Here is a 17,089-nt window from a genome sequence, read left to right as displayed (position 1 = left end):
CTGTCCCCCCTGCTTGTTAGCGTTTGATCCCTACTTCAGCTGAACCTGCTTCTGGAAGGAGGCAAAGGGTTTGAAATCTTCCATTACGAAAGCAGGCCTTGATGGCACAGGGCTGGTGGGAGCAGGGGAAGGAGAAAAATATGTTAATTCACCTCCTCAGTCCTCCCAGGGGAATGGTGGAGAGTTTCCTTGCCTTGTGTTTCCTCTTCTGCAAGCAAGTACTTCACTGTCTTGTCTGCCATGTCTGAAAACAAAACAAAACAAAACAAAAAAACTCTGTTCATTCACAATTGCTTTTTAATTTAGAAGGACTTTTATTTGACAATGAGAAAAGTGATGTGTATTGTAAAACTAACTACTTGATCTCCACTCTGGAAAGACTTCAGAGCTTCTCTTTAAAACAGGGAATTCCCTTCCTGTCAACACCTCTCAGAGAAATAAATATTGTGCCAAACTCTTGTAGAGAATACAGGCTGTAGATTATTGCCCTAAAGAGATGTTTTAATCATCCTGTCTTCTCCCATTTATACAAATTTCCTTATCACAGTTTGTAAAATATTCCTTTGTTGTGGGCAAGGGGCTTTTTGGAGCCAGATGAAGAGATGCCCATGATCAGGCCATATATTTACAGTTCCGCCTCTGAGGCCTCAACTCACACCACACTTCTTGCAGGCTAAATATGAGGACCACAGGCAGAGAAGTTCCCATTTGAACAGCACCAAGTCAGGTGTTTAAACAACAAACCAAGAAGGTTTGTTGAGCCAGAGGCGTCCCCAGAGCTTTGGGGCTTTGGGATACCTGCAGCCATGTTTCACTTGTCCACAGGCAATGATGAGTAAGTAACAGCCCCCTATTACAGCTCCCCCCAAACCGCTGCCATAAACACATGAAATCGGACGTGCTTGTTCCCCTGCAGTGGATGGGTGCCTGCAGAGGAGCTAGGTCAGGGCCTAGGAGGAGGTCTGGCCTGCAGTCTGAGGAGGAGGAGGTGGGTGGGAGGTTTTCTCCTTGTACACCGTGTTGCCAGGCCACTTCACTGGTCTTTCAGTTTCACACTGTGTTGTAGAAATAGAGCAATAGAAATAGAGAAGATAAATAGAAATATGAGGAAAATGATCATTTATAAATTATTTCTAAAATCCCACTTCACAGACTGCTTTCTGTCCTGTCTCCCTGCAGCCTGGTTTAATTGTATTGTAACATGAAGTTTGGGTTTCAATTTGGTGAGAGTGAAAACACTAACCCTACATGCTTATTTCCTATTATTTGGTTTTAACTAGGGTGAAGGAAAAGGAAAATTACTCCCAGAATTTTCTAACTACCTTTGAACATCTAGATTGACTCTTGTCATCATTTACGGCCTACTTGCCATAAATTGTTACCATGCCATGTTGCTGGTTAGAATCTGCCTCCCATGGCAACGACCAGATCTCTCTAATTTGGTATCTGCATTTTCTTTACGCAGGGGTTGTAGCATGATCCTTTGTAGCTAGCAGACACTGCTAGCCAAAGCTAACTCTAAAGAACTCCACTTACGGATCTCACAACATTCAGAACTCCTCAGAGGAATTAGCTTCGGTATTGGAAATATTGGCTCCTTCTTAGGCTAATATGCTATATGTTTCATCATTTGTGGCTCTATCAGAAGGGTCAATAAGCACATTTTCCATTATACTTTATAGCCAAGGCAGGAACAAACACTGTGAAGCCAAACCTGCTCTGTCCTCATCCCCATTTCTACTGCCCTAGGCCCCTCCACACCACCACTACTCCCTGCACTGCCCAGCATACTATAAATGCTGTTGCATGGTGGTGCCCCACCGATGAAGGCAGGCATGCTCAGAGCATGAAGGGCTTAGGTCTTGTTTACCTATGCCCAAGGCTCAGGCAGTGGGAAGGGCCCTCACCTACAAAACTAAACCCAGAGCCATGGCCAAAAGGGCATGAAACAGTCTTAGTGTAACTCAGACTCTCGGCTTGAAGTTTTTTTTTATTTAAAACTGGAAGTTTCAGACTTTTTCAGCTTAATTAGCATCTCAGGACACCTGTGCTTTTGTAATCTATCAAACTTCTGATAGAAGTGCAATTTTGCTTACAGGAAAGAGCAGACTTAGGGACAGATGCCAACACAATACTCCTTCAGGTGCATTGCAGGCACTGCTGTCCTCCAGAACAAGGCCAGTTTGCCCCAGCTAGCAGCATAATTGATGGTACTTTTAGCTGTCTTTGGCACTTCTTCACGGCTGTAAGCACAGGGGTAAGGTCTGCAAACACCACCAGGCATCATGGTAGGAAAAGGTATCAACTGGTGTTAAGTGTTGCTCTCTTAGTGTCCTCATTCATTTCACAGTGGGTTTGGTCCAAAGTCTGGATACCAATATCAAGGTGACGCTACTTACATTCACTCACCTTTTCAGCTGCTCTGGTGAACTCTACCACTCCTGTCTTAGAGAAGAAAAACAGAAAAAAAAATGTTTTGGTGCAATCTCGCTCCAGAATCTGCTCTAGCTTGGCTACAGCAGCTGCAGTCACAGAGCCCAAGATACATACCTTGTAAGCAGAGGAATCTAAGAAGGGGCAAATGAAAACAAACAAAAAATCTGCCCGCCATCATCTCTATCACAAACTGCAACAGGAAGAGTCTGGCATGTTGATTTCACAGAGAGGCACTAGTCTTAGGAAGTGCCAAGGCAGGTAGGTGGATTGCAGCACAAGCAGGTCATGTCCTCAGTATACGCAAGCTGGCTTATCTGGATTAATAACTGGTACCAGCATGGCTGCTGAAGCCCTCATTTTCTTGGAATTACATTGACACCAAAGTGTCCTGCAGCAGGTGTGTTTGAGGACACTTTCAGGCAATCATCTCTGCTGACAGAGATGATAATAAATCCTCTAACTCAGGAAAGAGCAATGTGAAGCTAAGGCAAATACAGTAAGAAGGATGGTACTCTGTGTCCTTGTTCCAAATATACACATACCTTAGTGTTGCAGCACCTGTTCTCCTCCCCAGCCAAAATCCCTGCTGGCCTTCCTTGAAACCAAAGCATTGTCTGGGCTCTGGGCTGTTTCAGTTCTGAATATTGCAGAGTAAGGGCAGTAATAGAGGGAACTGATAGAGTATTATGTGCTGACTACACCTACCAGCAAAGTGCAGGTGCCTAATCAAAGTTCTGGGTTCCTCCAGGTTTCCATTGTAGAGAGCAAACCTCAGCCCTAACACACACCTGTGAAAGTCTGTGGTTGGTGTTTTTCTTCTACAGTAACTTTCTTCTCCTGACCACAGTTTCTCTGAATGCAGGTTACGTAACTCAGCATATTCCATCACTTCCTCAGGATCGCACAGTGAAGGTCACTATACACCTGCAGGAGGGCCCTGGGTGAAAACACACACAGCATCTAGAGCTGCATGAACTCTCCAAATGCAACCCACAACCTGCCAGCAGGAAGCACAGAGTGATTTGTCTGAGCCAGTTGCACCTGACGGTGCAGGCCATGTTGTTTTTTCCCCATGGACCTCCAGTGAGTCAGTAGCAGTCAAAAGGGCTTTGCTGTCTTTGAGAAGGAAGGACAAGGAACTCTGTCATCCCTTACACCCTACACAGAACTTGAAACAGTAAAGGCCTCACCAAATCTCTTTTCCTTAGGTTAGAGTTGTGTTTTAATGCAAGTTAAAATACAGCTAATTTGAATAAACCAGCAACCAGTAAAGCCAAGTTAAGATAGGGCAAGTTGTTTTTCTAGCCAAACTTTCACTTTTTTTAAAAAAATTATTTTTTAATATATATTTTTACTTTTATTTTTCTTCTTTTCCCTGGACTTTTCATTTACAGTGGACAGAATTACTCTGAAGAGCAAGTACCTTTACTTGCTCCAGGAAAGCCTGTCTAAACAGAATTAGGGGAATTTGAGTGAGAATTTTTAAAATGAAATTTCACAGAATTAGGAGTCACCACCTGGGCATGTGAATATATTGCTAGAAAGGTACTCTACATGCTGATGTGGAGGTATTTGCCATGGGAAAAGATAAATGCAATCCACTTTGTGATGCTAAAATTGCAAACCCAAACAGTGCATAGAATATCAGCCGTTTGTAGTATTTTAAATAGTGCATGTGCATGTTTGCTTCCAACAGCATTACAAAATAGGTATTAAAATATTTGTGTTTTATTCTATTTAATGTCCTTTAGCTGAAGTAAACCTTGCCCTCACGTAGCAGCGTCTTAATTCACAGACACACATCCCATCTCCAGTGATGTAAGTGGAAGAAATTTCTGGCAACTTCTTTCACATACACTGCTGTTCCTATATCAAGCTGGAATTTTCAGGCTTTCAGTGTTTATATGTTGCTTCCTGTGTATTATGTCCACCAGACTGCTGAAGGTCTAAATAGTTTCCCGGTATAACTGTATTGCTTACCTATATTTTTAGCCTGTGAGTTGTACCACCATGAGTTCTTGACGTCACGGCTCCTCTCATCTGCATTTATTCTCCAGCCATTTAAATGTTTGATCACTTGCTTTTTTTGTACTCAAACCTCCTGCAGAGGTGCTCATCTTCGTGCGTTGTGAGCATTTTTGATTTAGTGCAAGAGCCTCCTCTGGCATAAGGTAGCACCTTTCTCTGAACTACAGCAAGAAGGGTCACATAAGCTGACAGGACAGGAAATCTTGGTTCCCTTTCATTGGCCATTATCATATTTCTACCCTGTTAACTGAGATGTAAAAGCTAATGCAGGAGGAAAATGTAACAGATCAAAAACACTGCTACCAGTGTCTCTTTAACCTGATACCATACACTCTTGTGCATTTCATTTTCCTTTTCACAGGAGCTGGTGAAAAGCCATGACAAATGATTATCTCTTGTCCCTGAGACACTTATCCAAAGAATCACATCATGCATTTCCATAATTACTTCTTTTTACATGACTGTGTCCGAAGGAAGGTAATTCTGTTTTGGGGATAAAGAATGTTCTGACCTTAAGGCTGGAAAAGGGCTTTGTGTTCCCGTGACTGTGGGATGCTGTCTGGGTCAGGGCAATACTGGGAATCCTGGAATTCACAGTGCAAGGGGGAGGTGGGGAGCTGAATGCCCCTTAAATAGCTCTGGAGAACCATCTATCCTCTTTACCTTCAGTGTTCTTTGGCCAAAGAACAATGGGGAAAGTTCAGGAAGGAGAACTCAGTGATCAGCTTAAAGCTGCAGAGAGCACAGCTCTGCCACCTGGGTGATGATCACCCCATGGTCACAGCCAGACGGGGCCAGGGGGAGAACATAGCAGGGAGAGAGATGTAAGACAGAGAAGGGGGGAGGGGGGAATTTTCCATTTCTGCAAGACACAGTATCTCATCTTGTTTCTTCAGATCTATAATTCTTAATCTCTTTTACCAGGTCTGCATGACTCCTGCTGGTGCTTGTATTTTCTTTAACTTCGTAGTGCAGGCTGAGTGAACTACTGGCTTGTTTCCCAGCTCAAACACTCTCTACAGGGCCTGGTCGTGCTCTCAGCAAAACCTCCATTGGCTTCTCTGTGTGATGTAGAAGATGCACCAAGAGTGAGTCTAAAGGAGTCACTTTGCATCTTGTAGTCACCTGTTGTTGGGCTGGTGCTTTCAGAGGTTTTACCAAGTGTGACATTCATTAGCCAATAACACAGGCTCAGGCAAGGATCTCAGTGAAGTAACATTTTATTCGTGATTGCAATGGCGGGCATCTCGCAAGCAGGTGAGCACTTGTGGGTGCAATTTTCACACCTTTTATGCCCTGTTTCCCAATGTTCACTCTCTTCCCTGGTTCCCCAGTGGCTGGGTACTACATGTTTACACACCGTCCGATGCTGGTCACTGGTTTCATACAAGTGCTATCAACCTTTAATTCCTCCTTTTGTTTTTCTTATCCTTTGCAACCTTCTTACTGTTTTTAATGGCTTTTTAGCCTTTTGGTCAGGTATACCGGTCAGTGCTTTTCCTTTGAATATCAATCTAGTACTTGTTTCCCTCCATACGTTTTGCAATCCCAGGAAGCAGCACGCCTGGCACTTCCTGTGCTTATGTTACTACTCCTGATACAAAAAAATGACATTTTTGTTCCTACAGAAGAGAGATGAAAACAAGGTTAATCCATTAGTGAAGACAAAAGATTAAAAACATCCTCAGATGAGTACAATTTGTCTGTGCAGTGCTTCTTAATGTACCAAAAGTCTAGGGAGATAGTACATTGAGTTCAAATTCATTACATTGCTGTAGGGGAAAAAAATGCATCCTGTGGTATGATATTATGATATCGCTCATTTTATACAATTATTTTATCCTTGCAAGGTGTAATGAAGAAATATCCTGACAGTACGAAGTCCGCTTTAGTCAAAGTTCTAAGGGGATCAATAGCAAATACATTACCCAAACCTCTCAGTCTTCTCTGTTTCCTTTTGAAAAGTTAAATGATTTCTTAAGGAAACAAGGTGAGATGCCTGTCTCTGTGCCTCTTCCCATCAGGATTTTTTTCTAGTATTTTACTCATTGGCTAGATTCACTAGGTTTTGACAGGACGGTGAAGGCATCGAAGACAATGCAGTTCCCATGAGCTTCATGGAAGCAGCTACCTGAAGGCAGCGGAGATGGTTGCTATCACATGCCTCTTCTTAAAATGAGGTGAAAACTATGAGACATGGAGGAGTAACGGGAGGGAGAATCACAGACCTTATATATACCTGATCAACACAAAGTCTCTCATTATGTGTGTGAGACACAGAACTACAGGACATCTGACCTAATCAGTTCACAGAGCTCTATTCACTGTCCCTGTTTGTCTGGCTGGCTTGTACAGTCACTAAAGCCTCTCCTGTAGCAGCAGTCCTGCAAGTAATATATGGGGCTAGGGACACTGTGAAGCATCAGAGGCTGTGGGTTTGAACACATGGGATGTCTGCTACAAGCTCCTGCCCAGATCCCACAGGCTGGAGGCTGGGGCAGGCACCACCCCAGAGGTGCACCAGCCATGGGCAGGAAGCGTGGGGAGGAGGCCTGATAGTTATCCCGTGTGGTTTGGCAGTGCTGGGAATAAAATCAGCCTCCCAACAGGAAGAAATGTAAGAGTTCCTCGACAAGAGGAAAAAAAAACAGCTTGCATATCATGTTCCATTGTAATAGGATAATTTTTGGCCCACCCCTCTGCTAGTATTACACCACATACATCTGAGATAATGTGTGGTTATCTGCCAGTCTCATTGGTTTTCTTATGGATACCTAGTGGGAAAAGGGTTAGACTCAATAGATGTTTATCACAGCCTGAGGCTGATTGAATGTAGGAGGATCCCTGCAACAAGTCTTCCCCCGCCAGTCACTCAGTAATGGCTTCATGTGTTTGCATCATAAACCCTCACCAACTGAGTTTTTATTTTATTTTAAAGCCCAGTACCTCTTGCAGTGAGGAATGAATAATCTAGCTCACAGATTAGAAGCAGTCCTGTATTTTTTCAACAAAACTCATTTTGACAACAGTGGCAGCACACCAAATTTAGCTCCTATAAACAGAGTTCTATTTCCTATCTTGCCCTTGAAGAGCCTAAGAGAATTGCCAGATGCTTCCCCATGACTCCTCTAATTGCAGATTTGATGCCATGGGCACATCCCAGTGATGTAGGAGAGAACACTGCTAACACTTAAAACCAGACATCCTCAACAAATGAAAATTACCACCACCTAAAACAACAAAATGCTCTCAGTAGTGCTCAGAAAATTATTGCTAAACCCAGCTGACCTCACAAACTGTATCTTAGTCGTTTACCAGTCTTCATCTAGAAGCAAGCCCAATGAGATCTTTCTGAAGTACGCCTTACAGCCAGTTACCACAAATTTGCTGTAGAGATATTCATACTGCTAGGTCTATTTATGGTTTTCAGGAAATAAAAATGTCAGATTCTACTGTCCTGAATGACAAATACATTTGAGTAATTTGCAAACTGTACCAAAGAGACCATGAAAGAAAAATCGTTGTTGTCAACTATTGCTTCATTTTAAAATGAAGCAATTTTCAGTGGAATGAAGCATTTTCCAGTGGAGGAATAAAGAGAAAAGATTGTTTTTGCAGGTCCTATTTGGAGCTGATAAGTTTAATGTGAAGACCATAGAGACTCAAATGACAGAATATTTGTATGACTTGGATGGAACTAAAATGTCTGTCAGGCTTTGCATCTTCCATCATCCTTCTTGCTATCAGAAGAACAGCAGCAGCCAGATGTCAGTCATATGGGTGATGATAAATCTAGTGCAGGTAAACTTAGAGGTGGTGGAAGTAAAGACAAAAGCAAATGGTGAATATTTTGCTGCTTGGATTTAACCCTCCACTGGTCATTTATTTACCCAAGAACAAAAACCATTACAGCCCCCACAACCTGTTTTATTAATCACTTGAAAGGTCAAGTTCCCAGGTTTGTCCATTCCCTACAGTGATGTTTCATGGTGCGGGAGCAACACCTGCAAAATCACAGCCTCAGAGAGCAACTCCCTTCCCCTGGATCTGTGCCAGGGGGATCACACAGATCACACCAAAGGTTTTCAAAGGTCAGATGCAGTGACTGAACTGTTTGCGAGGTGCTCAGACCCAACAGCAGTTAGCAGCTATGATTCCTCCCCCTCCACTTTGCCTCACCACAAAGCTAAATAAAATGAACACCCCACGCTTCCTATAGAGTCCGTAAGGTGAGATGTGAGAAAAACACTTTTGAATGTCTGTGTCCTGCATATCATAGCTGCTGCTTTCACTAGATGAGTGATGAGAAACACCAAAACTATAACATTTCCATATTTAACAGGAGTGGAATGTCTTCCAGTTCTGAAAAAAAAAGACACAATCCTGTGCCATAAGAAACAAAGAAGTATCTATGCTTGATGATACACTCAACAGTTTCATCTTTTCCATCAGCTATCATGCATCCTTTGTACCGTGGTACATTTAGAAAGCTATGTCTCATCCCTTCCTTGGTGTTTTGAACTTGCAAGGCCTATTAGATCTTTCTGTTTATAAAGCAAGGTCAACCTTTTAAGAAGCCCATTTGTACCATCACAAATAACTCCATACACGCCTACATTCACCACAGTTTTCTGCTGCGTGAGTCATCCTACTCCTATAACATTTAGAGTCAAAGAAGGGAGGAGCCACGGTAACAGAGTAAAACTTGCAGATTATTTCAGATTTTTCAGTTAAGATGTCTGTCCTTTCCAGATAATGCGGTTATTGCTAGGTACAGCTTAAGCATCAATCATGTATTCCATTATGCCACTTGCACATAAAATAAAAAGAACACAGACAGCTCTGCACAGGGAGAGCCTAATGCAGGCTCCCCCTGAATACCTTACCTGGCATGGTGGTTAATTTCAAAGCTACTTCCACAGTCCAGGGATTTTTTCAGTATTTTTTTTCAGAGTATCATGATGCTATAATCCACTGATTCAAGGTAAATGATAGCAAAAAGTGACAGTTCTTACTGCATTTCTGTCCCCTCCATTTTTGAATCCAGCTAAGGCACTAACAGGGCCGAAATTTCCAAGGTTGCAAATACTCCTGAAGCATGTGTAGGTCTAATAAATAACATAAATAATGCAACATGTGGGGCCTTTTCTGTGATACAAATATTTGAACTGCCACAAATGCTAGTCAGAGATGCTAGGTGGAAGGACTTCTGTGATCTTCCCCAGTCTGTCCTCCACTCTGGTACATTTGTCGTTGTCCTGCCTATGCTATAGCTTAGATTACTGCAGTTACCAGTGAGTTACACAGACAATGAATTGCATTGCAAACGCCATACCTAAGCTTCCAGAAAGAAATCAACAGATGATGCACATCTTTAGTGCTAGATAAGTAAGAAACAAGCAGTGGTTAATTAAAATTCTAAGAATTATTTACTTATCTAAATGCTCAGCTTTATTAGGAAAAAGAAGTAATTGAACACCATAGTAAAACCTAGTCCTGGCATCTAATTACTGACCAACTAAAATATACATTTATAAATTATATTAATTACTCTCCTTTATTGTTGGTAATTATCAGCTGTAAAACAACATTTTATAGTGTCTGAGGACAGACGTATTTAGATTTGTTACTGATTTCCCCCCAGTATAAAAATCAAAAGATTTAGCACTCAGAAAAAAAGGGGGGAGGGGATGGGGGGGGGGGGGAACACCTTACCCCTTTCTCTTTCTCTTTAGGCTCAGGGTGATCACTCCTTGTTAATAGGTGCTTACAATAAAATTTCTAGTGCTTTGTACACTCTGTATAAGGCTCAGGAATACCCAGTGTGTGCCTCACCCTGCGGTGGATTTCATTCCCCTGGGCTCTGCAGCACCTCTGTGCCTTACTGCTAATTGCAGCACCCTGCAGGCACAGCCCCAGCTCCACGGCCATCACAACTGGGTATTAGGGTATAGGGCTTCTGAGCACTTTGGCTACGAACTGCCACCCGTAACAACAGGTTGGAAAGTACCATGCATTTCCTGTCTGTATTAGTTTTCAGTTCCACAGTCACTGTAACCACTGGACAGGCAGAGAATTAAAGACTGAATAGCTGCTGCCACAGATACTGCCGTAGAAGCCAGGACACATCAGGTTTATTTGCTGCAGAGAGAAAGAGGGACTGGAAAAGAGAAGTTCAAAGAAATGTTGGATTGGACAACCACGTATCAGGGTAACAAGCAAAACAGCATGGTGAGACCAGAGGAAAAAGCACTGAAGAGTGAGGCCAAAGGACAAGGCTGCTGGGACCCACAGTCCCTGTAAATCACCATGAACACTCTCACCAACATCAATTACAATGCTGTCTTCTTTTTAGATTCCTGTATGTTGTCCTCTGTACTGCTTTTCTCCCTTTGTGCAGACAAGCTAAAAAACATCACCATTCTTCTCTGGCATGCTGGGCTCTTCCACTCCCCAGAAAAATTATCCCTTTCCCTCAGTGGAAATACATAGTGCTGTCCATCACAATTTGGGAAATGACACAGAATGAACACGGAGCAAGAAGTAAGCATTGAGCATTTGTCTGACAGACGTAACAGATGTAGCTGCCCCTTTCCTGGGTGCCTTGCTTCATGCACTGTGAGGCATCACTCCCTGTCATTATCTCTGTTCCTCTCACTTGTGCCTGTGGAGAAGTCTGCTGCTTTCCCAGTCTGCTGCTCGTGAACTCAGCTGAGTAAAGACAACCTGTGGTGGAAACCTGGTGCAGGTTTCTTTATCTCTAAACCTCTGATGTGTGCACCTCATTTTGACAAGGGCACATCCCTGCAGCTCTAAAAGAAACACACACTCCAGGAATTGATATCATGCTGTAATTTAGAGCCAGGAGACAAGAGGTGGAAAGGGCTTAATTCGGAATGAGTGGAACGACTCACGCTCCTTGATGATCTGTCTGAATTCTGTGCAGGGATTGCGGGATCTGGATGCATACAATATCATAGGCAGTTGACTTCTGGCTCAGAGGTGCAGCCCGTGTTTCAGTGTAAGGAACAGAGACATGCAAAGTGGTCTGGTGTGAGTGTCTGAGAGCCTGAAACATCCTGTCCGTGTATGTGTGTGACCAACACTGGAAGGAAGTCACCTTCCTACAGTTTACAGTGATGCAGCATTCCAACACAGTCATTTTATGCTTTCAAAACCTTGATGAAAGACTCACAATAGCATACCTGGAACCTGCCTGTCTTGCCTTCATACCTGATCCTCAGGTTTCTGATGCACAGGAGAGCATCACTGCGTTTGATTGGGATTTCCCTGCCCACCTGTGAGCAGTGAGCCAGAGTCCTGTTAAAGGGCATCATACCAGCAAGACCACAGAGGTACCAGGTACGTTTACAGTATCTGTTGACAGGATTCACACTAATATATACATGAATAAGACACACCAGTCCCATTGGCTGGTTGTTTTTAAAGGCACTGGAACCCTCTGCCTCGTGCCACCTTGCAAAAGTGGGACAGTAGTTTAACATGGCCACAAAAATAAATAAATAAATAAATAAATAAATAAATAAATAAATAAATAAATAGAAATTCAGCAGCTCTGTCACAGAATTGTAAGGGTTGGAAGAGACCTCAAGAGATCAGCAGGTCCAACCTCCCTGCCAAAGGAGGTTCCTAGAGCAGGCTGCCCAGGTAAACGAATGCCAGGAAAACCAAAAGCTATGGCATTTAGAGATGGAGAGCTAGGGATGCATTATACTAGCATGGCAACTTGCAAAACTGCAGATTTCTGACAAAATTCAGAAGTATTAAATCCAGGGCATGTACTGAGGGGCAAGGAGTAGGCCAGGACAGGTTATGGTCTTGCTCATGGGTTTAACATTCCATTCTTCCAATGACCCTGGTGACTGCCAAGTGTTTACAGAAACCAAGATAAAACATCCTATTTTGTAAAACTGGAAAGGGCGTGTTCCAGAAACAGATTGCTTCAGCCCAAGTGGTAAAATAATCTAGTGTCTGCATTGCTACCTCTTGTATTGACTTTTTCCAAATACCATAATGAGACTTCAAAGATAGCTGCCATTGCATGCTCCCTTTTTCTGGGTCAGGTTTTATTTGGCCTGCAAAAGTGGATTTAGTTAAACTCATATTATCCCTGCACCTATTTGTTTTTACAGGATGATATAATAAGCATCACACAATTTAGTGAATGCATTTTGTGATTTTTTTTTCCTTTCTCTTCTATTATTATTTTTCTCTTTAATGGTTTAATTTAGAAGATAATCCTAAACTGGAATCTTCTCAGTCTTTCCCTGACTCATGCTTTTTACTATAGTTTGCACAAGTGGAAAATTAGCTAGCACATTAACCAGGGTGTTTCTGTGCTGTTAAAGCACAGCCAGCAGCCTGAATGCAGGACCAGCAGAGAGGCCTTCCCCAGCTGCAGCCTTCTTATTTGTACAGTATAAACATGCTGATAGTGGGACGCTTGCAGCCTGCTTGTCCAGTGGTCCCTTCTGTTCCGTGGCTGGAACCAAGAGCAGATGTGGGTACCTGGAGCACGGGAAGTTTTGAAGAACAAGCTAGACAGGTGTCTTCCTGGGAAACTTTGAAGGGCTGACCCTGTTTTGAGCCAGTAGTGGTTCAGGTGACTTATGAAGAACCCTCCTGGCCCTATTTTTCTATAACGTCTTGAAAGCAGACTTCATACTCCGCTGTCTCAGTCAACCATGCTTGTTTTAGCAAACAAGATCAGCAAAGGTTTAGCAAAGCAATTATCAAAGATAGCCCAGGCACCCCAGTCAGCGAGACAGACTGCACCACTCCTCTGCAGAGACACTGTGTGCAGCTGGGATGGTGTGATACGGAAACTGGTTACCTGTTTGCTGAGCACTCTGTGGTTGCTGCACAGCGTGCTGTGAGGTAAGCCGACCACATCCCCACAGACAGAAGCATAATGAGTGCATCACTCCAACACGCTCATGTGGAGAATCGCCATGCAGTGCTGGATGGGTTTCTTCAATAAAATAGGTCATGTTCCTTCCCCGCAGTCCTTACAATTCCCACTTCTCCCCTGAAGTTTTTCCCTTCACAGTCTGTCTCTAAGCAGCTGTCTGCTTATGACTTTTTCCCTCTTACCTACCAGTAAGGCTGCCATTCGTGTCTTGCTTCCCATTTCTCTCATAAGCAACTTAGTTTCTTATTGTCAGTGGAACGTCTTCCCTGAGCTGACAGTCAGTTCCTGCACAGACCTCTCTTTTAATTACAGAAAAAAAAATAATAATAATAATAATAATTAAAAAAAAAAAAAAGTCAAGAGGGTGTCTTTCAGCTTCTTATGGGCTCCTTTTGGCACCCTGTAAAAGAGAGGGTGAAGTTTTTTCTTGCCTTGGCACATCACTGCCTGGGCAGCATGCGGGAAGTCCTGAGACAGCCAGAGCCCACCCTACTGCAGCCCGCGCTACCAGCCATTTGGGACATCAGCAGGGGCAAGCTCACTGAAGAAGAAAACCAGTTAACGTGGAGACAGCCTCCAAAGGCTCTCCCATAGAATAAGAAGACATTGTACTAGAATCCAGAACCCAGCTGCACTCAGGCTGGCTGCCCATGCCTTTGGGTTTCTCCTGCTTTTGTACTCTCCTCCTGCCCTTCAGACTGGTGCCTTTGTTTCCTACACACAGCTGCACAACTTGAACAAACCAGGTGGAGATGACCCCTTTCCATACCCTTGCTAGAAATAATGGAGATCTAGGATCACTGGGCAATTGCCGTTACTAACTGGAGGTATAACAGAATGAAAATTTGATTGTTAGTTCAGAAAAACCATACTGGCAGACTTTTTATTAAAATAATAATAATAATAATAATAATATAAATCAGTAATAATTAGGCCAATCAGATACTGGGTAATGCCAGACACAAGGTAGAAAAGGTAGGACAATGTCAGAAAAGCCAGCCAGATGCCAGGAAACAAAGCTTTAAACCTCATGTTTAGTTACCTTATGTGGCATTGCCCTATCCAATTGTCTTACACAGATTAAGATAGATTTATTAATAGTCATTGAAGTAATAGAACACAGTTTTAGCACAGATGGCATTCCTCCAGCCTTGAACTTTTGCTTTCCAAATCTCTGAAGTCTGCTCTGTGATGTTCATCTGTTTTTATAACCTATTCAGGCAGAAAATACTGTCTTCCTATGTGCTTTTATCTTTTTACATTATATGCCTACTTTTTCTTCTCATTTTGTACTTAAAACATTTACTGATTATGTATCTTTTATCATAAGAATTCACCATGCCCTGTCTGTATTGCATTGCTTTTGGTCAAGGACCAAAATGTTTTACGTTTTATCCAGTCCCGTTCAAGTCATTCAAAAAGCACTTCTAGACTCCTTGGATTCCTCGAATTCTCCAGGTTCCCTGCTTGTATGAAGGTTACACGGAACATGAGCACTAATACAACATTTTTAGAATTTTATTCTTGCTTCTGTGAGTTGCAGATATTTTCCTTTCCTGTATTAAGCTGATTGCCTTGTAATCATAAGAACATGTTTTATATAATCTATGTGATAAACAAATAATAAATCTTGCAGGATTAACTGAATTAACAAAATCCTTAAAAAAAAATAAAAATAAATAAGGGGACTACACGTACTTTGGCACTGAGGGAGGAATCCTGATATAAATATATTTGGGATAATGGGAATAGAGACGGAACCACAGTACGTCTCAGTACTTTGTAAGATGCTATGGAGAGGACTTAGAGTAAGTCCTTTGGTAACTTTTCAAAGATAATTGAGATGATTGAAGCAGACAATTTCAGACTCTGGCAGAAGTAGGCATAAAAACTAATGAACTCAAAGAATTCTAGTCAAGCACATAAACAAGAGACATGGTTAGCTACTAAGTTATGTAGAAAAATTGCAGATTACAGAGCTCCCTTTAGAATTCTAAAAACAATGCAGAGAAGTAGGTTGCATACTTTAAAAAAAGACTCTGGATTTTGACAGTTTAAAAGCTGACGCTGAGTACTGCAGAAAGACAAATGCTGTTATGTCACAGACTGAACCAATTAACATATGTGATAATGTGACAGATACGATCTAGTTTCTAATTTGGCAGTCACGTGTGTCATGGTCAACAAGAAGTTATGCCACGCAGCATATTTTCTCTCACTTAGTCACTCGGGGCACCCTCTTCCAAATTAAATTGTGATCCAGGGGAGACCCCTAAGATAATTACAATATTGAGTGGAGGACTGCCTCAGGTCTCCTGCAGTACGGGAATGTAAGTGGACTACGTTAGGAAAGTTCAGGCACACGAAGGTCTAGTAGCCATGGCTGTGCTTATGGGAAACGGGCAGAAGCACTGACCATTTACAAAGCCCAGTCTCTCTGTAGAACACAGATGCTCTTATTTACAGTTGGTAAGTCTTTGCCAAGGCAATCAGGCTAAGTCTCCATCTACAGCTCTGTCCACAGCTCATTTTGTGTCCAGCCCTTGTGCACAAAAATAGAAATGAGTGGGAAAACAAATTAGTTGTCTGATTCACCAGGCACTTCTGGGACCCTACTTGTCCCATGGCAGGATCAACCCCTATACCTATGACCAATACGACTGCTTCTCAAGCATCTATCTCCATCAAGAGACAGGCTCTGAGCCTCCAGTCACTCTACCCCAGTGCCTTCTTCACCTCATTTCTCCTAAGGCCCAGTCTGTACCTTTGCAAGCTCCCTTCTGCAGACTTGCAGCCCATAAAGGCCCACCTCACACTGTATTGTAAGGCTGACTGAGCCTATTTCTCCGTACATGCCAGGTTCCTCCAAATAATTCTCACTGATATCCTTTTCCAGACACTCCTCAGCCATTTCCTGCTTCCTTTTGAAGTTTGGTGTCTGTGAGTAGTCCAGCTCCCCAGCCACACTGTAAAAAACTAACACCAGGCAGAGGGAAAGGATTTCTGCCTGTTTTACAGGTCTGATTTTCTCCCAGTTATGTCATATTTTATTCCTTTTTAATGCAGTGATGTCACATTGTATTATATTTTGCTTCTGATTCACTAACCCTTCAGTTTCTTCCAAGAATTGCTCCTTCCCTAGTTTTTCGACAACCAGCATTGTTGATGATGCCTCTGTATGTGTAATACTCCACTATTACTCAATTTTGTTCTATTTTCTACAATTCAGCAGGCTGCCTTTGGATTTCAGACCTATTTTTCAAGGTGTTCATGGACCTTCCCAGACTTCAGCTTACCAACACCTTCCACGTGGCTATTACTGAACGACTAAAGGGAAGCTGACCCAGAAGATCCTGCTGAACTTCACTTGACACCTTTTTCTGGCTTGATGATAGACCGCTGAGAACAGCCCAGAAGCAGCTATCCAAACAATTTCACACTAATCCACAGAATTTTCATCAAACCCAGGCTTTCTAGCACTTTCATAATAACGTCCTGTCAAACAATGCTAGAAATCTGATCAGTGTCAAAAATATAATGTAATAGCATTTTCTTCCATAGTCACAGGGACTGCAAATACCCTTTTGCAGAAGAAAACTAAATTAGGTAGACACAATTTGCTCTTGACACACTCCTACTCACCTCCTTACTATAAGCTGGGAGTTTGCAAACAGCTTTTTTTTTTTTCTCTTT

This window comes from Oxyura jamaicensis, chromosome Z (assembly GCF_011077185.1).
Source record: "Oxyura jamaicensis isolate SHBP4307 breed ruddy duck chromosome Z, BPBGC_Ojam_1.0, whole genome shotgun sequence".
In the NCBI taxonomy this organism is placed as follows: Eukaryota; Metazoa; Chordata; class Aves; order Anseriformes; family Anatidae; genus Oxyura; species Oxyura jamaicensis.
This window is presented reverse-complemented; position numbering follows the sequence as displayed.